The 25,688-nt window shown below is 49.5% G+C and overlaps 1 long non-coding RNA gene across 1 annotated transcript; it reads left to right on the top strand.

The window, feature by feature from the left end:
• Positions 1–2: 2 nt before the first annotated feature.
• Positions 3–25,088, top strand: LOC135235231 (uncharacterized). The gene is made up of 5 exons (XR_010324322.1): positions 3–128; positions 2,089–2,197; positions 9,945–10,033; positions 12,370–12,568; positions 24,748–25,088. It is a non-coding gene; the product is annotated as an uncharacterized LOC135235231 (long non-coding RNA).
• The last annotated feature ends 600 nt before the right edge of the window (positions 25,089–25,688 follow it).

Here is a 25,688-nt window from a genome sequence, read left to right as displayed (position 1 = left end):
TTGCCACGAGAAAATCTAGCTTGTTTGCTGGTAGTGTTTGGTGGTCGACTGGATATGGCTCTACTACTAGCCAGCTCGTTACTAACAAAACTACCAGTTCGGGAATACCTTTTGGAAAATTGGCTTAGGTGAGTGTGCGTGAAATCGTTAATCAGTGATCCACTTTCCTTGCACAGCAAGGGAACTGTAATAACGTTATTAGGGAAATAGCCCGCCTAGCGCTCCCTGCTTCGCCATATTTGTTGAACTGAAGTGTAGCCACTATCGAGCTAGCTCATGCACCCTAATTCATTAACGGTTCGGCCAACCACCTTCTCCAACACGTATTCTCTTGTCGTTAACAGAATGCCATTGCAAAGTATACTGTGAGTACAGTGGTTTTCACAATTTCCATAGCTACAGAGTTTACATGAGTTTCAGACGATTCGAGCCTGCTAAGTTAGCTAGACTACCCTCCCTCATTTGACGACCATCTTTTACAAATCAGAGGTCTTTCAGCGCCCCGATCACATCACAACTGTAATTTCTATCCCATATTGACAACAAAAATTGTGTAGCCTGGTATATGGTGTGCATAAACATTAGTTAAACAGGTATGTGTAAATAAAAAAAAAAGCTGCCCAGTCGTGCTTGTAACTTACCAAAACTGCACCTTACTAATTAGCTGACGTTGACCTGGCCTGCTGGTTGGTGTGGAGGCGTGGTCGGTTGTGCGTTGTCAGGACGATCTCCGTGGAAACAGCTGTCCGCGAAGTCTTCACCGTGAAAAGACGGATGAGTCAATTAAGGAACCTGTGATTAGATGAGTGTTTAGATTACTTGTGCCGTTTTAAGGCTGATTTGATGTAGTCAGCACTGGGCGTCTTAGTCTGTTTTCTGACCTTGCGTAAAAAATAATTAATTTCAAAGATTCGCCATTTGCTGACAATACAGGAAGCGATGCAAATAATCGTCCAAATTACATTTTGCACCAAATCCCCCATCCCCTAGCAGCATCTAACCAAACACAGCCTTCACAATAGAAGGTTAGTTACCCCTGGAGTAGAGGCCTAAGTGCTCTGTTATTAAGTATTTTAATGAAGGGTTTTTGCCAGGAGCCAAAACAAATAACGGTATGCCAAGGGAGCTACTCACGTTTATTTGGGTACCCTTTGGATGACGAGGGCTTCTGTTACAAACCTGGAACAGTGCGGACCAACCCCATTACACAAGCAAGATAACATGCGTTATTAGCTCGCGTCGTACACACACAGGTACCGATCGTTTTTTGTTTTGTTTTTTGACTGGACCGCAACTGCGGGGCCAGCCCTATTAACGCGAATGTCTGTGACTGACTGACTGAGTGATGAAGTTACACCATTGGTCGGCCGAGTTATGAAGTTGCAGCATTGGTCGCCGGTCCAGCCATAAACTAGGTTTTGCCCTGGTCTTGTTAAACGTTTGTTTGAACACGAAAATCAGGTCACTGCATGTACAACAGCCTGTACATTAATGAATCACAAATTACATTGGAATATCAAAGGACAGGGTTAGTATTTGTTTGCCATTTTTGAGGTGATTTATTTATAAATACAATACATATAAGATAAGATATACTCTTGATATACTTTATATAGCCTTTGTGACTGATAGCAAACACACCTCTGTAATACCTGGAATGAGTCCTGTTATTCATGTAGGCATGGGTCTGAGAGGACTGGGGCCTATTGGGCAGCAGTGTAGTATAATGGGTAAGGAACTGGTCTTATAACCTAGAGGTCGCTGGTTCAATTCCTGGGTAGTACCCTACCATTGTACCCTTGAGCAAGGTGCTTAATCTGCAATGCTTCAGTATGTCCAGCTGTACATGCTATGTAATAAATTGTGTAAGTCGCTCTGGATAAGAACATCTGCTAAATGCCTGTAATGTAATATAATGCCTATAGCTAGACACAGAGCGGTAAAAACAGAAAAAGAAACAAGAATAAAAAATCCTCATGAGCTCAACGTGTGCTTTACTAATTTACTTTTAGACCTTGAGCTGGCTTGAGCTGAACAGTAAAATATTAGATATTTTAAAAGTTTTTTTTTCTTCTTTTTTTCTTTCAGGGGTGTGAGTAGGCTGGTGCTGACAGAACTGTGAAGGTGAAAGGCACAATGTGATCCGCTCGAGAGATGCACAAAGAAGCGACACGCTCTTCCTTCCCGAAGTCCTCCGGTAAGGGACCGTCTTCCAACGCGCGCACTTGCGTTCAGGGTACGAGGCGTACACCTGGGAAGGGACCGTATTCAACGGCGGCACAGACCTTGACACAGAAAACGGAATCAAAACGAGTGGCTCCTCCCCCGAGGCGTTTTGAGTACAATGATTCTTTCTGCTTGTGTATTTCTTCGTTTTTGTTCTGGTTCTTATCGCCATTTGCCGAGCAGTTCTCCGTCTCTGTCTCGTTGTTTTTGTTTTAAAACTGATTTGCAGTTATTTCTGCTCAAATAGCACAGCGCCGAAGGGCTGTGGAAGTGTTCCCCTGCTGGTGGTTTTGGGCTGAAAACTTTCACACAAAAAAAAAAAGTCGTGAGACTGTCGGAATTCAAGCATTACGCAATGTAAATGTGATTCATAGATGGGGGGGGGGCGGTCGGGGGGGGGCTTATTTCCTTATTTTTTCACGAGCTCTTTTTCCTCATCCACCATTTTAATGCTCCTCCCGCGCGGCGCCTTTCAAGAAGACCGCGCGCAAAAGTCTGATCTATTATTCAGCCGCTTTGGGTTTCCGCTGCACGTCCGGTCACACGAGATCCCATTAGCGCCTGAGTGACATCGTCAGCCTGACCGCGCTCCGGTGTGTCCTTCGCCCGGCGGCAGGATGCGGCGGTCCACCTGGACGCCGCGCGTCACGGGAGAGCACTCGCCTCCACCTTTTCCCTGAACCCGCATAAGAGTGTGTGTGTGTGTGTGTGTGTGTTTTCACGTGTGTGCTGGTGGTAACAATGGTAACGGATTGTGCTGATGGTTGTGTAGCAACACAGTTCGCTGTCTCGCAGCACTTTTTAACTGTGAATAAGGGGGGGAAGCCGGCCTCTCGACCAATAGTGTGCGAGTCCCCCTAGGCAGGGGCCGGCTCAAACCAGTAAGAGATATAAGTGGCTGCTTAGGGCTGGGCCACCACCAGGGGGCCCCCTAATTATTCTAAAATAAATGTATTATGCATAATGTTGGGTTGGGAGGGCCCCCCCCCAAATCTAATCCTGCGTGGGGCGCCTCAAAGGCTAGGTCCGGGCCCGTGCCTGGGTGATGCATAAGCGTCCATTTAGCATAACATCCCCTCATCAGCAGAGGTGAGGTGGTGGTTTGGGGAGGGGGGGGGTGGGGTGGATTTATGAAGCCAATTAGACCATGCAGTGGCTCTGCGAGGTGAGATTTAGAGAGACTGGTCAAAAATTTGTTCAGGTCACAGGAGAACCCAAAGCCTTTTCAATTAGTACCACGGAGAGTTTCTGTGACTGCGGTGAGTCGAGACCTCTGGTTAACACCCCATTCGAAAGACGGATGGAGGGCAGTCGTAATAGTACAGTGAGCTGTTTGTTTTTGTAAAGAAAAAATAACAGTAATCGCAATAAAAAAGACAACAATAATAATAATAATGTAAGGCCGGTGGGTAAGTGCTTCGTCTTTGCTGTGTTTCTGTGGCGTGAGCAAAGATCCGGAAACCGAGGAAATGGCTGCAGAAACACCTGGTGGACAGTGATGGGACTGCACGTCCGGCAAATATCTTGACCCCTTGTTCATTTCATTTGGCGATTTCAGCATCTTATCCAGTGCAGCTTAATTAGATTTCGTACAATCCGGGTATGCAGCTGGATATTTTTGTGCAGCTGCAGTTTGGGGTAAGCGCCTTGCCCGTGAGTACAACAGCAACACCCCCAGCTGGCAACACAACCCAAAACTTTTGAGTTGCAAGCCCAAGTTCCCTAACCATCATACCGCGCACCCCCCCCCCACCCCCCCCCCGCCTCCCTGTTTCTGAGACTATGCTAATTGCTTGTTTCAGAAAGCAAGCACTTGTTGTTTTTATACTTAGACATCCATCTGGTATTTTATTTATTTATTTTTTCGGCAAAGAAGCGAACGTACCGCGAGCGCAAGGGACCGTGCGCTTATTTCTCTGTCATGGTTCGTGTGACTAATTTTAGGATATTGTGTAAGTAAGAGAGTCCATTATTGTGCGTGCAAACCGTGACCCGCTGATATGGTTTCTCTCTCTCTCTCCCGCCACCTGTCTTCACGGTGAGATTACTGTTGAGGGGGAAGAAGTTGCTGTTGGAGTTTTTTTTTGTGTGTGTCGTTTCACAAAGATAAAATATTTGTTTCATGCAAATTGCCACTTTTGTTGATTATCAAAACCAGTGGCTGAAATTCAGGGTGTTTTATGAAGTGAGCAGTGAGAAAACGGCAATGTGTCCAGCGCACAGATTACATTAGCGGAAAGCAGCTTGTTATGCATATCCGCACAATTTTGCACGCACGCCCTGTCGATATTGTCCTTGTCATTTCAAAGTCATCAGACAGCATCGCATTCAGACCCTGGACTAGAGGACTTATGCTAGTTTTTTTTTTTTGAATTATCCGCTGATGTACACCTGAGGCTACTGAAAGAGTGTAATGGCTTTATTTAACCAGTTAAGAGGTGGTACAAAGGGGAACACCGGCCCTGTGGAATTAGAACAACCCAGGTGGTATTAGAACAGGGCCACTCAACCCTGGACCCGGAGAGAAAGGGTGTGTGTAGAGATACTCAACCCTGATCCTGGAGGGCCCCAGTGAGTGTAGAGATACTCAACCCTGAGGCTGGAGGGCCCCAGTTTGTGTAGAGATACTCAACCCTGAGCCTGGAGGGCCCCAGTTTGTGTAGAGATACTCAACCCTGGTGCTCGAGGGCCGCAGTGTGTGTTGAGGGTGACACTGTGTGTAGAGATACTCATCCCAGGTCCTTGCGGGTGACACTGTGTGTCGAGATACTCATCCCAGGTCCTTGCGGGTGACACTGTGTATTTGCATGCACCTGTGCCAGCCGTGGCTTTAGGCGGTTAATTCGGCCGCGTCTTTGCTGAGCCCCAGTGTGGCTGCCCTCCTGGGTTCTGGTTGTGTTTTTTTTTTAGCATAAACTCTGCCGAAAACACCCTCCATGAGCCGCTTAGCAGCAGGGCTTCGCGAGATTAGGTAAGTGGGCATCCTTTTGCATATTCAGTTGGGCTAAACCACAAAGCGGGATAAGAGGATCTCCCTCTCAAACAATTCATTCGTGTGGTTATTGTGCAGATTCTCTGCTTTTATTAAAGGCGATTTTAATACATTTTGGTTTCGCCATGTAAGAATAAAAGTACTTTTCATACATAGCCCCCCCCCCTCCCAATTTCTGGGCATCATAGTGCTTGGGTGGCTTCACAGGTGTTTCCGATTAATCAGTTGCTTCTTTACTGCAAGTAAGTAAGAGAGCTTTCGGTGTCTAGTCTTGATTCTAGGCTGTTAATCGCCTTTGGAGTCTGTTATTGACGTTTGTCAGCATGAGGACCAGAGTTGTGCCAATGAAAGTCAAGGAATGCCATTGTGAGGCTGAGAAATATGAAAAAATAAACCGGACAAACTGTAAGCTTACCAAAATAAACCAAAATCAAGTCATTAAGAAGAAAGTCTACTGTTTATGACTGAGGAGTTCTCACCATGATAAACACCTGTCTGACAGATCTGAAACACTCTTCGGGAGGCAAAAGTAGATGTGTCAGTGAATATTGTCTGCAGAAGACTTGATGAACAGAACTACAGAGGCTACACAGCAATATGCAAACCACCTGTTAACTGTAAAAACAGTATGGCCGAGTTTCAGTTTGCTAAGAAGTAAAAACTAAAAGCTAAAAGCCTGCAGAGTTCTGGAAAAGAATCTGTCTTGTGGACAGATGAGACCAAGATTGTCTTGTATCAGAGTGATGGCAAGAGCAAAGTGTGGATGCCAAAAGGAACTGCCCAAGATCCAAAGCATCCCCCCCCCACCCCCTAATCTGTGAAATATGTTTTGGTGCTACAGGTACCGGCTCGCTTGTCTTCATTGATGCTGTAACTGCTGATAGCAGCAGCAGAATGGATAGGGCAGGTGTCTGGCTACTTTTCTTCATTATGGCGAGAATTCGCTGTAGACCATCGACTGTAGAGGTCTTCCTTGGCCTACCAGGCCCTTTGCGATAGGTGAGCTCACCAGCGCTCTCTGTCCTCTTCATGATGTTCCATACGAGTGATTTTGGTAAACTTAAGGTTTTGTTCTATGAATCTGACTGCTTTTTCCCCCCCAGCTTCATCATGGCTTCCTATGTTCCTTATGCTGACAAATGCAAGACACGCTCCAAAACATGACACTGACTATACTGTATATAGATTTTTTTAAATTTTCATTCTATGAATATAAATGCAGTGTGTGAAATCCTGGCAGTATGTACGTGGGCTACATATGTACCGTCTTTCATGTATACATGGCAAACCGGAGTCTCTTGCAATTAGAAAGGAACGGGGTTGGCCTGCCTTGGTTGCTAGGATACCGGGCTCCCGAGAATTTGTTTCGACGTGGCTGGTTACCTCTCTCCTGGCGCCTCCCCTGCCCGCGGTCAGTTCCCCGCCCGCGGAATCGGCCTCCTCGGACGGTCTGTGGTTTTATTGAGTCTGTGGATCGGGTGGGATTGGGTCCCGCCGCGCGGCCGGCGCTGCGAGCCACGCAAGATTAAAATTAAATAGATTTTAAAAAATCCAAAAATAAATAAATAAGGCTGGCCCGTGCCGCTGCTGTTCTGCGCCTTTAGCATCGCAGAAATGATCTGGGCTGTAAACAATTACAGGCCTTCTGCGGAGCAATAAAGGGCCCATTATGCAGATGAGCGTCTGAGTAGGGGGAGAGAGCGAGAGAGCGAGAGACCGAGAGAGGGGAGCGAGGCGGGATGGAAACGCGATTAAAGAAGAGAGAGAGAGAGAGAGGAAGAGGGGGAGAGGGAGAGAGAGAGAGAGAGAGGAAGAGGGGGGAGAGAGAGAGAGAGAGGTGGAGAGAGAGAGAGAGAGATTCGTGATTCGGGATGTTTGTGTCGAAGCGGCGAAGGAACGTGTCGGACGTGCAAAGGAGCCGCCCGGCGAATAACAACGCCGCGAATTAATTTTACCCGAGAGGGGAGTTGTGGCACGCGCGTGTGGCGGCTCCCTGACACCCACACTGAGGCGTTCGCTAACATCTCACTAAGCGCGCGGGGGGGTAACGCAAGAGTTCCCGCCCTCGCCGAACCCCCTTCAGGAAGCAGGTGGATACGTGTGATGCAATTCAGAACAACAACAACAACAAAAAGGCCTTCGCTGTGGCAGGGAATGCATTTTTATTGAACAGTAATCTTTTGATCACCACAACAACATGCACGCACGCACACACACACAAACACACAAACACAAACTTGCACATGGATACACACATGCACGCACGCACGCACACACACAAACACAAAGGCACACATGAACACACACTGTGCTTAGATGTAGGCCTTCTTAGCGCTGTTTAAGAGAAGCAGAGGTCTTCGGCGCCATGTCCTTTTGGGCTAGAAGACCCCCCTCATCCGCCCCGCCCCCCCCCCCAGCAGATGATGCAAGCTGGCATCACTACTCACCCCATTCGTTTGATTAGATGAAAACGGAGAGTCACTGACACCCTGTCAGAAAAGCTGCTCTTTCGATCCACAGCTCTGATCATTAAAAGACTCCAATATTCATGTGTGTGGGGGGGGGGGAGAGGAGGGGTGAGGGGTGGGAGGTAGTTTTGATAGCAACAACGTGCAGTATTTGCATGGTGGTGTTTAGAAGAAGAAATGAAAAGCTATTATCGTTTCATCCGTTTCTCGAGTTGTGTCAGTGAATAGCTCCGGCTGTCAGTTGTCTGTGTCTTCCTAATGGAGGAAGGTCAGCTTCTCGGCGTTCGGGGCGTAGAACGTGTAGTAAATTTCAATATTTGTCCCAGCATATTAAAAATAAATAATCTACAGAGATGACACCATGATGGTCAGCGACGCCAAGAAGCGCCCGCAGGCCCCAGTGTGTAGCTGGAGCTGTTTTCCCACTCGTCTCTTAATGGCGGTGCTCTCTCTTATTCAAACTCTTATTTATTTATGACACGTGTGCGTATATCTCAGGACGAGCGGCTGGTACAGGCCTCTCATTGAGCGAGCCCCCTCATTGAGCGAGCCCCCTCGTTGAGCGAGCCCCCTCATTGAGCGAGCCCCCTCGTTGAGCGAGCCCCCTCGCGCAGTAGCGCCTGATATATGGCCGTGCGTGTGTTCCATCTGGATTAAATGGATTTTTATCACCCCCCGCGCGCGCCGCAGGTACATTACTCTTTTATCGGTGCTGCCGGGGCCGGTGACGCATACCCTCTAATAGGGCTCTCCCGGTCCCGAGCGCACCTGCCAGCCTGAGCTCTGCGCCGCATTACAACACAGCCTCCTCTGTTCTGAACCGAGGCTCAGGGCATACAGGTCTGCGCCCCGATTAACTGGTTTTTTTTGGGGGGGGGGCGTTCTGCCCAACTCCGCTCTGGGCTCTCAGCTCCCCAATCTAGTGGACGACGATTCCGCGCTCGTTCCAATTAGTGACATCATTTCCGCTCGGGAAGCCGGTTGTTTGCGTTCGGTTATATAGTCTGCTGTCGCTCTGGTTCGCCATCAACCGCTCTGTCCCGTCACGCTGTGAATCTTTCGGTTTTTTGACTTGTTACGTGCTCGAGTTTGGTTTGATGAGGCAGCGGGTCAGAGCTGAGCGAAGCAGGATTGGTCCAGTGCAAGAAACGGACACTTAAGGCATTGCAGGTATTTTCACTTCCAACAGTATAATTATTTTACCCTTGTAGTAGGCCTAAGCTGTTGTTGATTTGAGTGGAAATGCAAATTAGGCAGTCGTCCTAACCTGGGATTCATTGCACTGTCAAAGTGTGGCTGCAGGCTGATGGGGAACAAATAATGCTAGTTTATCCTGTGGCATTTAAATTTGAGATTTAAGGAATATCCTTGCTGTTACCACCCACTTGCTTACCTTTGGCTCATAAGCACCTGACTGTGATTAGATTGTGATTTAGCCAGGATTTGCATTCTTAGCTGCTGCTGAACTTTATCCATAAAATAATGACAAAATATTAAAATTCAGAAATACAAAAAACAAACAGCTTTAAAAAAATAAAAAAAACTCTGTCTATGAAATCCCATCTCCTCTGCAGCAGGGGGGACCGTATGGAGTGTGTTTCAGAAGAGCACTTAAGATGCGGCGGTTGAAGCCTGGCCAGCGCTATCCAGGCTTGAAGTGTCACCGCTGCCTGCTGAAGTGGCCATCCTCTGTGGGATTTATTGTTTTCTCTCCTGTCGTCAGACAGACAGCCCCCATATCTTGAGACTGCAATACCGTTTCGGAACCCCTCCACCCCCTCCTCTCTCCCCACCCCACCACAACCCCCTCCAACCATTCCCAGAGATATTGGGTACACATACGAGGACGCAGCCGAAGTGGCTGTAAATCCTGTTAGACTAATCCGGCATGTCCGGAGAGATGCCGTACGCATGGCGCATCGATACCTTTTTCACCCCGTGCCTCTTTGACACGAGCCAATCCCCCCCCCCCCCCCCCCCGAATGAAATCCGGTTTTCCCCGGCATTCTGGTGGAAGTAAAAAAAAAATATATATAACAATAATAAACTGGCCTTTACACACTCAAACTAAACAAACAAACTGGGAAGAAAAACCTAATAATAAAATCGTAAATGGATACTTCTGACCTATTAAACGAACGGCTTTTCGTTTAATGACAGGCGGCCTACCCTCGTGCTTTCAGATGCGTATTAAGCGTTCGGCCTGCTCTGCAGGCCACTGTAGTAGGTGTTTAATGATCTGAGATTTTCTCTCGCAGCACAGACGTGAAGCCGGCCACGCACGGTAATGAGACGGAAGATTCATCGCCGCTGACATTCCCGGCTAAGAGACAGCCGTGTCTGTGGGGTGAGGACGGATACTCCTTTTTGTTGGGTAATTACCGGGCCCCCGAGCCTGCCGACCCACACTGTGTTGCATACAAGAAAATACAATGCAATTAAGTGCAGAGCAATATAACCTTTCCTGTCCAGCCAAGGTTGGACAATTGTCTCGCTTGCCTCAAGCCCTAATGGTAGCTCTGCAGTCTTTTTTTTTTTAAATAAGGGGGTAGATATTCACTGTTTAACCGTGGAGAGGGGTAGCGTGTGTGCGTGGGAGTGTTGTGGTTAATCTCACTGCCTCCCTCTCAAGATCCCCCCCTCCCCCCATATTCCCTGTTTTGACTGGAGACTTGACAGGTGCTTCTGCCTAAATCCATTAGTTTCTCAATTAAAATCTCACTTTCGCTGCACCCTGTCATCAGGCTGACATCACACACGAGGAGGCGCGCGCCCCGCTCGTCTGTCTGTTTGCCTCGTTAGGTAGAATAGCTCCGAGAGGTGGAAGCGTGGAAGCTGGCTTTCATTATTTATCTTACATATCATACGCGAAAGGAAAAGATCGAAAAGAAAAAGGCAGCTGTACTGGTTCTCCTAAGAGAAGGGCTTGAACAGCTGCACGAGGAGCCTATGACCGGGTCCTCGTGAATAGGCGGAAAGCGCGAGGGAGTGCGCGTGGAACCCAAAGATGAATGCGGTAAATTTTGAATATATACGCCGAGCCGGAGAATGACGTGCTGACAGGCCTCTGAGCACCACTTTGTTGCGCTTATTAATAAAAGATTTGTGGCTGCCGTTACTTCTATTTTTAGCTGTTTGCCGTTTGTTCCGGCAGAATATTTTCGCCAAGCAATTTCGCCGCTGTAATTGAGAGAGCTAGCGAGAGAGAGAGAGAGAGGGCGGGGACTCAAAGGTAAATAGTCCAGTCATAAATATAAACTGTTATTAATTCAGCTCAGACGAGCTGATCAGCAAAACAGAATTGGTCTGCTGAGGTCTGATGTTATAAAATTATTCGTACCCACGCTCTCTTTAATTGGGTCCATTCAGCAACATCATCAGTATTACAGCATGACCAACTAATTAGGCTGCCAGAATACAGCTCGGCCAACTATGCCGAAATCACCCGCTAGTCAAGTGTGAGATATGAAATTGCGTGTCGCATATTTTAATTCTCTGTCTTCAAAGTATTCAAATAGCATTCCGAAGGGTGTAGAAAACTGGACTTTTGAACCGAACTGGCAATTGTTGCCCGCTGCGCACTTTGAGAAATACAAACAGCACTTCTTCACGGTGATGTCACCCTAAGACGAATGACCACGGTCTTAGTGGAGAATAAACACGGCGGTAATATCAGCGCGCTGCGCCCGGCGAGCTCAGCGCTATTAATTTGTGTCTTGTCAAGATAAGCAGCGGAGAGCAGAAGCTTCGTGGATTGATACGTTCCTGGAAAGAAAGCTGCCTTTAAATTGTTTGTCAAGCTTTTAGTGCTGCAGACTTCATTGAGTTATCAGTTCGTCTCAGCCACTCGGGTTCACTTCCTCCTCCCCCCCCTTGTAACAGGGGAGTACTTTACTGAAGGTTTGCCTGCCGAAGTGGCAGCTTGCACAGGTTCACGGTGATGTCATGGGGGTAACGGCGAGGGTAGGTTGCCATAACGACGCACATCCTTCTAACGTCTGGCAACGGTCGTGCGGAAAATTCGGGGAGCAAAAGCAATCGTAACAAAGACGGAGGAACTGAAAAATAATGTTCTGACAGCTGCCAATGGCTGTAATATAACTAATCACAAGAGTCGCGCGATCAGAGGGGCAACACGTGAATGACAGGAAAAACCGCTGCAGAACCTCATTTGATAGTCCACCATTAAGATACGAACTCCGTTTATATGTAGGATAAACATTTATTTTAATTTTTTTTTAAGTGTACATAGATGTTTCTGTTTGGAGGATTACTTATTGCAAAAGAAACGGCTACGTGAGTGGGGGCTGTTTTGAATGCTTTTATATGGGGTCTTGAAGGCCCATCCACTTAAATGAGATTACAGCAGCAATGGGCTCGTGAGCGCCATGTTTCTTCTGGTTCTAATAATAATAATAATTATTATTATTATTATTATTATTATCAGTAGTAGTCATAGGAGTCATCCTGGCAGTAGTAGTTAAATTGTAATAATATAATTCATATAATTTGACTTCATAAAATGTGTGTATCAACATGCCTGACTGTGGCGTGAAGGCTCTGAGCATTCAGTGGTGCACTGTGGGAAGGAGGAGGATTAGAGTTGACAAAACGGGGTGAAGGCAATCTCGGCCTCCAGGTCCTGAGCGGGTCTTCCTCTTCTGTTCTTCATCGCTCCTTTAGAGCTGCGTGGATTAGGGTCGCCCCACCTGAGGGTCGCCCCACCTGAGCGAGCCACCTGTCCCCGGGCACCTGCAGACATGGGCACAGAAGAGAGAGAGAGGAGGCGGTGAGGACGGGGGCCTCTCTCGCCCGCAGGTGTCCCTACCTGCCCCGCCTGACTGACCTGCCTCGTCCCATTCATCCTGCCTATTAATCTCAGGTAACGGGGAGCACTGACATTTACCCGCATCTTCTGTAGAGAGGGGGGGTTTTTTATTTATTTATTTATTTTTTTGAGATGCGGTGCCCTTTTCAAATTACACTCGTGGTTGCTCACGGACGGCTGCACACTCAATCAGGTCCTGCTGGGTCTTCCTCTGTCTTTCAGTTTGTTTTTTTCTTTTTTTGTGTGTTTTTGTTTATTCCCCCTCTCCCGTCCCCCCCCCGTCCCCCGTCCCCCGCCCTTTTTGGAATGCCTGATTGCGCTCGCGTCGCGACCTCCGTCTGTCGACTGAGGAGAGCGCAGGCGAGCGGGAAGCGCGCGATGTCGCCGCTGCTTATCTTTACGTGCCGCGCGGTGAGTCGGTCGGAGAGGCGGGGCGCTGGGCTGGGCGAGTACAGTTTAGACGCTCAGGCGTGGACGAACCTCACAGTCTGGTGTTGAATCCGGACCGTGCTGGTGCCGGCTGTGGCCAGCAGCCTTGAAGGACTATGCTAATTGGCTCTAACAGTCGGCTCTGTGGATTTGATATCAGTACGTGGGGCCCATCCACACACTGGAACAGAGCCTTAACAGATACCAGACCATGGGGCCCATCCACACACTGGAACAGAGCCTTAACAGATACCAGACCATGGGGCCCATCCATGCACTGGAACAGAGCCTTAACAGATACCAGCCCATGGGGCCCATCCACACACTGGAACAGAGCTTTAACAGATACCAGACCATAGGGCCCATCCATGCACTGGAACAGAGCCTTAACAGATACCAGACCATAGGGCCCATCCATGCACTGGAACAGAGCCTTAACAGATACTGGACCATGGGGTCCATCCACACACTGGAACAGAGCCTTAACAGATACCAGCCCATGGGGTCCATCCACACACTGGAACAGAGCCTTAACAGATACCAGACCATGGGGCCCATCTACACACTGGAACAGAGCCTTAACAGATACTACACCATGGGGCCCATCTACACACTGGAACAGAGCCTTAACAGATACTAGACCATAGGGCCCATCCATGCACTGGAACAGAGCCTTAACAGATACCAGACCATAGGGCCCATCCATGCACTGGAACAGAGCCTTAACAGATACTGGACCATGGGGTCCATCCACACACTGGAACAGAGCCTTAACAGATACCAGCCCATGGGGTCCATCCACACACTGGAACAGAGCCTTAACAGATACCAGACCATGGGGCCCATCTACACACTGGAACAGAGCCTTAACAGATACTACACCATGGGGCCCATCTACACACTGGAACAGAGCCTTAACAGATACTAGACCATGGGGCCCATCTACACACTGGAACAGTGCCTTAACAGATACCAGACCATGGGGCCCATCCACACACTGGAACAGAGCCTTAACAGATACCAGACCATGGGGCCCATCCACACACTGGAACAGAGCCTTAACAGATACCAGACTGTGGGGCCCATCCACACACTGGAACAGAGCCTTAACACAAGCCACCCAACAGCCCCTAGTGCGTCATTGCCAACCCACCGCTTTGTTACCACGACGACAGGAGCAGTGTCTGTGCCGCTCCCCTCGTTCCGTGAGATGTGGCCACGGCGGGAGGGTGGGGGGGGCACCTTCATTCGTTTCGGATTTTGGAAATGCCCGCTCGCGCTGCAGCGACCAGTTTTGATCGATGGAGGAATTACAGTCATATTACATGGCTTCCATTTGCGCCCGGTGAGCACCCCTCCCTGATGATTTCGTTGGAAAACGGGGTGGGGGGGGGGCCATCTGATCCCGATGCCGCTTGATTGATTTTTCTCCACAGGGCCCTTACCAAATTCATAGACATGAAAAAAACTTTTAAAAAATGAAGAAAAAGTGATTGTGCAATCCGAGGGCCTTGTCGCTGAAGCCGAAGTCTCGGCCATTAAATCTTTTCGGTCTTTTTTCGGTCGAGTTTAATTCATTCTTCTTCGAGCCGAAAATCAATTCCTATTAAGAAAAATATTGTCAAGAAGCTGCGGCGTGGGAAGGGGACTGTCAGTGCCGATAGGCTGAGTCGTGACAGGGCGCCATCGGGAAAAAAAAAGTGTCTCAGGTATTCCCGGATTCAGATCAAACTGCGCGTGTCGCACATCCTGCGTTATTAATTACGCCAGTTAGACAGCAGGAATGTGCCTGTCAGACGGGCGCAGTGTTGAAAGACAACAGGGGAGGATGGAAGCATCTATCATTTTCATATGTTTTTTTTTTCTACCGGGGGAAATTTGTCAATGACGTTTCATAGCGCATTCATATTCAAAGATCTGACCGGTTTGAATGTAATAAAAAAAATATATTGAGTTTTTTGGAAAGTTGTCTGGCACAGGTACAGGTACGACAGATCTCCAAACTACAAACTTATTTGCGCAAAGTCTGTAAACTCAATTTGTTGCTTTGTACTTTAAGAAAAAAAAAAGTCAAAGTCACCAGCTAGTACATTTGCATTGTATGCAATTCCCAGGTGCTTTTATCGCAGAGTGATTTGATAGTGAAAGAGAGCAAAAGAGCGTCTGCCAGAGTTGGTGCATGGATCTCGAGTTGAAACTCCACAAGGTTCAATAAAACTACATTACCCACAGTGCCGTGCTGCCGCAAGGAAGGAAGTATAAATCTTTGTTTTACCTTGTCTTGTACGCACTGGCAGAAAGCTCTCAGAAATTTAGGCTTTGTTTAGCCTGAAACCTGTTTAAGTTCCTGAGAGACTTGGCTGACTTCACTTTACTGGGTTTACTCTGAAAGGAAGCTTATTAGATTTTATGGCTCCAAAACCCAAAAAAACAAGGTTTAAAGGAAGTGTTCAGCTGCTGTCTTCTGGTTTATGTTCTCCCCAAACGCTTTGCTTAATTGGCCTCAATGGGAGGTTTTTGGCTTTCGGTTGATGCTTGTTTTGTCATCCAGTTTGAGTCTTACTTGTGCGGTGCAGGTCTGTCTCATTGTTTGTTTTAATTACCATCACTGGCTAACTGTGGATAATTAAATGTACATAACTGATTAATGAGGGGACATCGGTTCGACGTGTCTGACGTGGCTGATTACAATGGATTTGCTGATGGCTGGAACTCCTCTCTGTAAGCCTTCCGTCTGAAATGCTTGTCGTCCTCAGTCCTATATATTTTTTCCAGCTCTGAAATACGCCTGAGAAACATCAGTCTATGCAATGAAAAATTTAGGCGGTGGGCATTTGCCTGAACCGGGGACCAATACCACGCACTCCGGATTCCTTCGTAAGGTTCTGAGAGTGTGAGCTGGCTGCAGTTCCTGAAGGACACGCGAAAGCTTTTGAAATATTGCATTCATAAAAATAAAAAAAATGAAATAAAAAAACGAAACTGAATTGAGCGGGTTTTTCCCCCGAGGACGTGTGGCTGAGACGTTTAGGATTTACCGCCATAAGCAGGGAAAAAAAAACACTAATATGTTTTCCTAAGGAGCAAACGCAGTTTACAGGAAAAAAAGAAGGGAAAAACTGGAGAGAGAGAGAGAAAGAAAGAGAGAAAAGTCTAATACCTCGGTACTTTAGTATGGTCCACAATAGCCTGTGGTATGATGAAATGCATATTGAGGTAACCTGCTTCGTTTTTTTTGGGGGGGGGGAGGGGGTCGCAGTCGCGTTTATTTTATTCTCCCCCCCCCGGGAGCCCGCTAACGCGGAGCGATAAGAGAGTTATCGCGGGCGCCCAGGAGAAGGCTGACTGCGGGGGGGGGGGGGAAACCGCGGGGGCGCGGGAGAGAGGGTAAGAGAGGGGGGGACGGCGCGGGGCTGTCACGCTGTAAATTTGGGGAGTAAATAGCGGCCTCTCCGCAGAGGGAAGCTCTTCACGCGCTTAGCGTTCGCCCGAAGAGTTTACCCCGAAAAAACCGTGCGGATTGAGCTTCCCCCTGGCGCCCGCAGCCTCTGAAAACGGCACCGACGTCTCAGTGGGGCGGGGGGGGGGGGGATTTCTTTTGAAAGGCCCGAGGGGTGGGGGATGGGGGGGGCGGTCTCGGTCAAACGTCTCAGCCGCGCGTGACAATGGCGCACGTCTGGCTGCTCGCGGCGCGCGGGAAACGACCGACGCCCGAACGAATTCGGGAGATATTTCCCCCGCGATGGAGAACGCGCGGAAGCGCCGAGCGCCTTTCATGTCGCTAATGTATTATCGACGGACACAAAAGTCGGCTTATGTGTCGACAGAGCTTTAGAGAATGTTCCGGCATAAAAAAGGGTTTAATAAGAGAATTTTCGGGGGGGGGGGGGCACGTGACTCTCTGCAGGGCGTTGATTTCTAAAACGTTTGGTCGGCTTTCATCAGCAAGCCGCCGTAGCTGTGAGGTGACATTTTGGCAGGCAGAGCGAGAGACGGGATTTCTGTGAAATTGTCCTTCGTTTGTCGCAACGAGTGTAAATTCATTCATCCGTTATCTATACCTGCTTATGCTGGGCAGGGTCACGGGGAGGGGGGGGGGGTGCTGGAGCCTATCCCAGCATGCATTGGGCCAACCTATCGCAGGGCACACACGCACCCCGTTCACTCATCATTCGCACCTATGGGCAATTTAGAGTCTCCAGTTAGCCTAGCCTGCGTGTCTTTTTGACTGTGGGAGGAAACCCACGCGGACACGGGGAGAACATGCAAACTGCACACAGAAAGGCAGTGGCCCGATTCGAACCCAGGACCTTCTTGCTGTGAGGCGACAGCGCTACCCCACTGCACCACTATGCCACCCACAATGAGTGTAAATTCTCACCAAAAAAAAAAAAAAACTTGGAATGTGGAATTCTGGCCTGCGAGAGGATGACTCATCCTGCGACGGCTCTGTTTTGGTCTGGTGTTGAATCTGAAACCGTGCCAGTGCCAGTGCCAACCAAGACTGGCAGCCCTGCCTGGCGACGGGCTCCAGCGTCACCCAGGGATGTGAGGGTATGAGTTGTCTGGGAGGACAGTGCCCCCCCCCCCCCCCGGTGAGAAGTGTCTCTCGTGTCTGATTGGTTACGGGGAGCCCGATTTGACGGCTGAAGTGGGATGAGGGAGCAGAAGTAGCGCTCCTGAGTTCGGTTTTTGTCGTCTGTGCCCAAACACACCCGGCTGTCTCACCCATTTAGACACCCACATGTACACAAACCCGCCTGGCTATGAGCACAACACAGACACACACACACTCTCTCTCTCTCTCTCACACACACACACACACACTCTATCTCTCTCTCTCACACACACACACACACACAAACACACACACACACACACACACACACACTCTTTCACATATACACACTCTATCTCTCTCTCACACACACACACACACACTCTTTCACATATACACTGTCTTTCTCTCTCACACACACTCTCTCACATACACACTCTGACATACACTCACACACTCTCTCTCGCACACACACACACTCTCTTTATGAGGCCTCAGACAGACAATGCGGGGACGCCGTGGCGGTCCTCACAGTGACAGTGCCCCCCCCTGTCCCCCCCCCCGCTCTCTGACAGGTGACAGGTGAGCGCTCTCGGCGGTCCCACGGCTGTCTGCCGGTCTGAATTCCACCCGGAGAGGCGGCCGCACCGCTCCGCTGTCCCGCTGCCAGCCTCGCCCGCGCTTGTCACCGTTTAAAAAACAATAAAAACCCCCAGAAAATCTCTCTTCTGGCACAGTTAGTCCCAGGGAGGAAAGGAAAACGTGCGATTCTGACTCCATCAGCCGATCCAAAATAAGTCTGATTACCCGCGCAGAGTGGCTGCTAATATGAGAGAGTTCATTAGAGAACAACCTGACTCCACAGGGCCCCGCTTCCGGGACCACAGTCTCAGAACCACTCAGCTGCAACACAGACGTCTACCAGCTGCCTGGGCTCGAGTCGGAAAGTGTGTGTGTGTGAGTGTGTTTGAGAGTGTAAGTGTGTGTGTGTGTGTATGTATGTGAGTGAGTGTGCATGTGAGTGTGTGTGTGAGCATGTGTGAGTGTGTGAGCGTGTGTGAGTATGTGAGTGTGTGTGAGTATGAGAGTGTGTGAGTATGAGTGTGAGCATGTGTGTGTGTGTGTGTGTGTGTGTGTGTGTGAGTGAGTGTGTGAGTATGAGTGTGTGTGAGTGTGTGAGTGTGTGTGTGTGTGAGTATGAGTGTGTGTGAGTGTGTGAGTATGAGTGTGTGTGAGTGTGTGAGTATGAGTGTGTGAGCGTGTGAGTATGAGTGTGTGAGTATGAGAGTGTGTGAGTATGAGAGTGTGTGAGTATGAGAGTGTGTGAGTATGAGAGTGTGTGAGTATGTGTGTGAGAGTGTGTGAGTATGTGAGTGTGTGAGTATGTGTGTGTGTGAGTATGAGTGTGTGTGAGTGTGTGAGTATGTGTGTGTGTGAGTATGAGTGTGTGTGAGTGTGTGAGTATGTGAGTATGAGTGTGTGAGTGTGTGAGTGTGTGAGTGTGCGAGTGTGCATGTGATACTGGCCCTTCGTGTAAGAGCAGGGCTGTGAGTCTTTTTCGGGAGCGGTGCTGCACAGACCATCAGGGCCAAATGAGCTCATTACAGACCCGTTCACCCGTACGACAGCGCGGATAATGATGCTCGCCTAATTAGCCCCGCGCCCCAGAGAAGCACCTCGCTCCCCGCTCTGCTGCCTGCTGATAAGGAGGCGCGGTGCTCAGGCAGCCCTGTAGGGGGCGGTGGCGCTGACCCTCGCGCTGACGGATGACACAACCCGCCAGAAGCTCGCAGATAAAACCCTGTCCCTGACACCTGGAAATCTGAGATAAAGGTGGACGGTTTATTTATTAATTTTTTTTTTTTAGACATCATTGTGTTATGACTGTTCTGCAGTCCTTGTTCTAAGGACATCACCACAGAAACGTTGGCGCACGTCGATCGCTGTTTGAAACGTCTATGGTTCCGCAGCTACGCCTCCTTCCACAATCGGTGGTTTTAACCTCTGTGTCCCCTTTTAGTATCTATGGTTTATTTCACATCTACGCCCGCTCATAACATCTATGGTTGTTAATACCGCGACCGACCGGTGAAGTGTTGCTGGAGCCTGATGCTATGCGGACTGGTGTGCTATAACACAGTGATGCCAGACTCCCTTGACTGTGGAGAGCACATTACACTCAGGCAAGGTCAGAGTGGTCGTTTTGGGGGTTGCGGCTAGCAGTTAGCCGTTAGCGTGCTGTGCCGGAAGGCAGTTAGCCGGCTCCCATTACCCAGCAGGCTGCTGTGCCCGTGACCTTGGTGACCTTGGCGCGTGCCGGGGCCTTTGTGTTCAAATATCCAGCAGTTTAACTGCAGGGATTCTGGGTAAAAACGTACCGTCTCAGAGCTTCCGCGGATTAGGAAATTGTATATAAATTGTATAATTGTATATTTTTGAAAACTCGTATTCATTGAAAGGTAATTATACTATATTATTATTACGATTACTTTAACCACGAGTAATAATAACGTATATGTGTATTGTATGTATATGTATACACACATGCATCTGTGTAAATATAGTGAATATTGTAATCGTAAGGTTTCCTGACTGCCTGCCGGGTGCCGTTTGGGTGTGTTGTCAGCTGAGCGGTGGGGAGGAGCAGCTTCTTTGGCGGTTCCAGCGGTTCGAGCGGTTCGAGCGGCGCGCGACGCGTCCGTTTCTGGCCGCACCGTCGGGTCTCCAGCTGAGGTTTCACCCCGTACCCAGTGGCTTTGAACCCTACATGACGCTCTGCAGACAGTCACATAGGAATAAAAAGCCATAAGACACAGGCGTGAGGGAAGGGGAGCGGCCGCCAAAAAAACCCGCCGTCTCGCACTGGCCGGGGGATGGATTTCAGTGCGACTGCAGCCCCGAACCTGGGATTCGAACCTGCAAACCTCTGGTCACACAGCCGGTGTTTGTAACTGGTGTACATCGCGCACCGTGATGGGATTGGTTCTCCTTTGATAGGACACTGCGAAGCTTCTGAGCCTCCTCAGGGTGAGCAGCTGCTCAAACATAGGGAATTCTGGGAACCTTGAAGGGGTCGGGTGGAAGAGTGGACCTGATGCTTTATTTCTTCCTTCTTTCCTGTGCGACAGATTGAGGTATCGTGACATGTCGTGACATGGAAATCGACCCACGCGGCTCTGCGTCCACTGGTCACCATACTGCCCCCTCCCTTAAAGATCCCTCCTCCCAATCGTGACCCACCCTCTGAACCTCTCCTGCCCCCATGGTGGAATGACTCCCACTCATCAGACAGCGAGTCTGTCAATCTCACCCCCTGTTTTAAAGTGCATCAAATGCAAAAAAATCACTCTGAACGTCTACAGTGGCTTTACCAGCCTCTCCGTTGCTGCGTGGACAGTCATATCCTCAGACCCATTTTCCTGTTTGTAAGCGCTCCGTTCTCAGTCACTTTACTCTGTGTCTGTGAGTTCACGTGTGCGCCACTTTGCAGTTCTGTGCTAACGGCTACTCACTGTAACGACTCTGCGTCTGCTCCCGGTTGCCTGATCGTTCTTTTACTTGCGCTTACTTAAGTCACCGGAACAGGGGGTGCGTTGAAGGGCTAAATGTAATGGAGGTACCCGGGCAGCTTTGCCAACACCCTGCCTCTGCTCCTGGGACCAACCCCCCCCACCCCCCACCCCCCACACGACGACCCCTCTATTCCCAGAGTACGGGAATTAATTCTGCTTTCTCCCGGAAGTCGAAGGAAAGAGATGGAAGGAAAGGGGGAAGGGAAGGGGAAAGGGGAGCGGGGGGGCTAAGTGGTGTTTGCCTTACGATCCCGGGTCTGTAATCACCCCGCTCTGCAGTCCACACAGTGTGGAGTAACAGCCAACATTTTGACTTGCTTGTTTTCCCTCGAGTACAACAAAACAACTTTTTTTTTTCTTTCTTTTCTCTCTCTCTCTCTCTCTCTCTCTCTCCCTGTCTGACTTTGAATATGCGGGTTTGTGCAGCTGTGGCCCCGTGCGGAAGCACGATCAGCCCATCTGCCTGACTGCCGGGCCGGGGGGGAGGGGTCTGGGGTGGGGGGGGCTGTCTGACATGGCTGGCAGGTTGGCAGAGGCACAGGCTGGTGGGGGTGGGGGCGTGTGGGGAGGGGGTGGGGCTGGAAGCAGTTGGCGTTCAGTAACAGCAGGCAGAGAGGCTTCGTGCTGAGCTCTGCTGCTTTCCCATCAGTGGCTAATGATTTGATCAGGGTGACCTTTGGTCTACGCCTGTACGCCAGAAAGAGTTTTCCTGACAGAACTCCCACTCTGTCTATATTTGTTTTGCCCTCTTCGCCACCGTCACCGCCCCCAGTCTTCATCATTTTTTTCCCCCTGTCAGGCTTCCACAATCTGCTGCTAGCTTTTCAGGGGGGGAAGAAAAAAAGAAGTCACATGACCTGGCCTGGACTCAAAACGGCGCGCTGTCCTTAACTTTTACCTGGCGATGAAACGCTAAGCGTGAAGTTTTTTTTTTCCCTCTCTCTGTCTCGGTTTGGCAGTTGAGATACCGCGCTGATTGATGGGCTATTCCTGGGCCGACGGCTTGCAGTGCCGGAACTCTGTGACACTTTATTATTGGCCCCCCGTGTCTGGCTCACCGGTCCAGGCCAGTGTTTCAGCAGGCCTATGCTGAGCCTATCGAGAGGGATGTGTGTCGTGAGAGTAATCGGTGATCAGGTGCCCTCACGACGGATTCTGAGATCAGACTCTGTTCACGAGCTGTAAGGCAAGGCGCTTTACTTCATTTGCTTCAGTAAACGTGTGGGCGTATCACGCGTAACGTGCAGTGTGAGGTGTACGTCTTTCAAGATGACTGCGCACGCCAAACAAAGTGCATAAATAGTAACAATAACAGGAAAGATTATCCTGTCGTACTACGCAAGCCCAGTAACCTGCTAGCGTCTATTTTCGAGTCAGATTTTTCTCGCCAATTAGCCGGTAACGAGCTCGTAAAATGAGCTCTTAATTGGTGCCTGTTACATGAGCCCTAAACTTCGGCGAAAAGTTGTGTTTTAGTTTTTTTTTTTAATTGACAGCGGCGCCCGTATTTAAAGGATTTTTCGCGTAAAAGAACGCAGCGGCTCGGGGGAGAGGCTGAGCGCGGCTCGGGGAGCTCCGCCGCCGCGGCGCGTACTCAGGGCCGAAACTCAGCGGGACGGGACGGGACGGGACGGGGCAGCTCGCTCCGTGCCCCAGCCAACGGTCTCCGGATTAGGAGGGGGGGAGGGGGCGATATCCAGGAGGCTAATTAGCATTCCACACAGAGCAGCCCCCGAACACAGGCAGCCCTTTCCTCAGCTCGCTCCGGGGGGGGGGGGGGGGGGGGCAAATGACAGAGTACACACTCTGGAAGCCAGTCGCATTATTTTTATTTATTTTTTTTTTCTCTCCCAAATCTCCTCTTCCAAAACTCGGTTAAACACAAAAACCCCGCCGTTGCTTTACAAAGCTAAGCTCGGTTTATCTTGAGCCTGATCGTTTAAAAAAGGTTTCATTTATTTAAAAAAACCACGGTGCGGTGTCGGACAGCAGACGAATACCATCTTCCTGGTGCTCGTATTTTTTGGTGTTTTATATTTTATGTACAAGGTCCGCCCTGAAAAATTTTCTTTGAGTGATTTGTGTGTTTGGGATTGTAGTCGTTTCATTTTCAGATTAATAACAGTGAAATATGATGCGTGCATGTGTGTAAACAGAGCTGCCTGTTTAAATATTCCCCTCAGGGTGTCCTTTCTGACCTTTCTGTTGCATTGCATTACTTAGTCTCTTAACTGATCGCCCTTACCCGGATTCGCCTGCACATTTTTTTTTCGATCTGCGATCATCCTTCTTTCGTACCGTCGATTTATGTAGCGGAGCGTCTCTTAAGCGCGGCGTCGGGTTTTTTTTTTAAGTGCCTTTCAGCGGCTGTGCCCCCCTTCTGGGATTCGAGCCCGCAAGCCTCTCCGACATAACCGCGGCTTTCCTAAGCGGCGCATTAGCCTGGCGCTCGCTCTGTTATTGGCTGTGTGCGTGTGCGGCGTTGCTCACTGAGGCCCCGCCGGCGCGCTGCTCTGTGGAGTAGCGAGCGCCGGATCAGGGCTGCGGTCGCTCGGGGCAACCCGCCGGAGCCGCGCCCGTCTGAAGCACCGAGCCGCCCGTCCCGTCCTGTCCCGTCCCGTCTCCTGCCTGCCTGCTTATTTTTAACAATATATATTTTTTTTATGTAAACATTTTTTGTGACATTATTATTTTCCGATGTGCCAAAAGCGCCGCAACTCCGACCCGCTTTCTTTTCTTTTCTTTTTTTTTTTTTTGCGCTTTTTGTTGTTTTTGTTTTTCTCTGTGCTCCGGGGGTCTGAGTTCTCTCTGCGTCGTTCCCCACTGAGGTGACGAGAGACGGCGTAACGTGGACGGCGTTTCAGATCGTTGCACGAGACGAAAGTTCGCGGAACAGCATGAATAATTAACCTGACGTGCCGCGCGAGTCTGCTTTTAAACACCCCTGAGTAACAGCAAGCCTGCGTCTCCTTACTCAGTTTTTTATCTGTTTATTTATTTATTATTTTTTAAACAAACTGTGAGAGGATATTTTTCAGCCTCCCAAAACCTGCCTCTGTGCCGTGGTTGTCAGGGCTTCCACCGTGAGAGGCTACCTGGGGCTGTGTGTTTGAGATGCTTTGAGCAAACATTAGCACTCGTGGCAGAGATAAAAAGGTACTAGACTCATTTAAAAAGAGCCTTCTAATTGGACGTGACTGATGCAGACTAAAATGGGGTCGCGTCAAGAAAAGGAAAGGAATTTCTGTTCAGGTTCTGATGTTTTCTCTGGCTCCTTTGAACTGAAAGCAAAACAAAAAGTTACGATGATCCGTCTGATGTGTTCATTACTGAATCAAAGGGTCTGTGTGTGAGTGTGTTTGTTTGTGTGAGTGTGAGTGTGACTGTGTGACTGTGTGGGTGTGTGTGCTTGTGTGCTTGTGTGTTTGTGTGAGTGTGCGTGACTGAGTGTGTGTGCTTGTGTGTTTGTGTGAGTGTGTGCGTGACTGACTGTGTAGGTGTGTGTGAGGTGTGTGTGTGTGCGTGCGTGTGTGTGTGAGTGTGCATGACTGAGTGTGTGGGTGTGTGTGTGTGCGCGCGTGACTGAGTGTGTGTGTGTGTGCCTGTGTGGAAGAAAACAAAAAGAGGGATTTTTTCTGTTAAAAACCGATAAGGTTTATTTCCCTCCTCATCAGACGGAGGGCCAGAAGACCAGGTTAATGTTCTGAGTCAACAGCAGCGAGACTTCCCCCCGCCAAGCTTATCAAAGGTTCGACTGTCCCCAGCCTTCTCACCGCAGCCAAACGCTCCTGTTTGGGGAGCGGAGGGCAGCGGGACAAAAAACCTAATCTACACCTGACTGCGGAAGATAAGACAGGCGGCCATTTTCTCTGGAGAAACGTCCATTCTAGCAGAGTTTAGTCTTCACGCGATGCCTAATTACTGATATGCGGTTTGACGGGCGTCCTCTCGTTGTCATCGTTTCCTTGGGTCCTGTGCCGTAGGCTAATTATAAAATGAAAGCGCATGAATACGAGGTCTGTATCATTATCGGCTTGTTGGTGTTATTTTCTGGCATTGTTATAATAAAAAAAGACAAACGAGCTAAAAAGACCATATGAGCTAACATTATGGGAGTGCCACGTATCATAAATCAATTTTCAACTTTGGGGGCGGGGGGGGGGTCAGAACGATATCCAAGCCGCTAACGAAGCAAGAAGTTCCATTAAACCCGAGGACCGCGAAACATCGATCACCAACACGGATCAATCTCACCACCACCGCCACCACCACAGCGTCTCCCCGATATGGGAGAGTTGTTACAACCCAACCCCGGGGAACGGTCACTAACAAGACCTTTGGAGCAAAGTATAATCCCCTCCCCCCTCCTCCCCTCCCGGGCCACTCCCCACCCCTCACCACAATCTAGTGCTCCTGCATTGGAAGGTGTGGAGGAGGAGGAGGAGGAGGAGGAGGAGGAAGGAGGGTGGAAGCGCGGTTAATAGCTACGGATTGTTAGCCGCCCACGCCGCCGCCGCCGGTTGATCGCCGTGGCAACACCCCGGAGCCCCGACGAGCGCTTTAATCTACGAAATGAAAACAATCCCTGCCAGAGGTGAGATTGGCCGGGGGGGGG

Source organism: Anguilla rostrata, chromosome 11, assembly GCF_018555375.3.
Source record: "Anguilla rostrata isolate EN2019 chromosome 11, ASM1855537v3, whole genome shotgun sequence".
In the NCBI taxonomy this organism is placed as follows: domain Eukaryota; kingdom Metazoa; phylum Chordata; class Actinopteri; order Anguilliformes; family Anguillidae; genus Anguilla; species Anguilla rostrata.
This window is presented reverse-complemented; position numbering and strand designations above follow the sequence as displayed.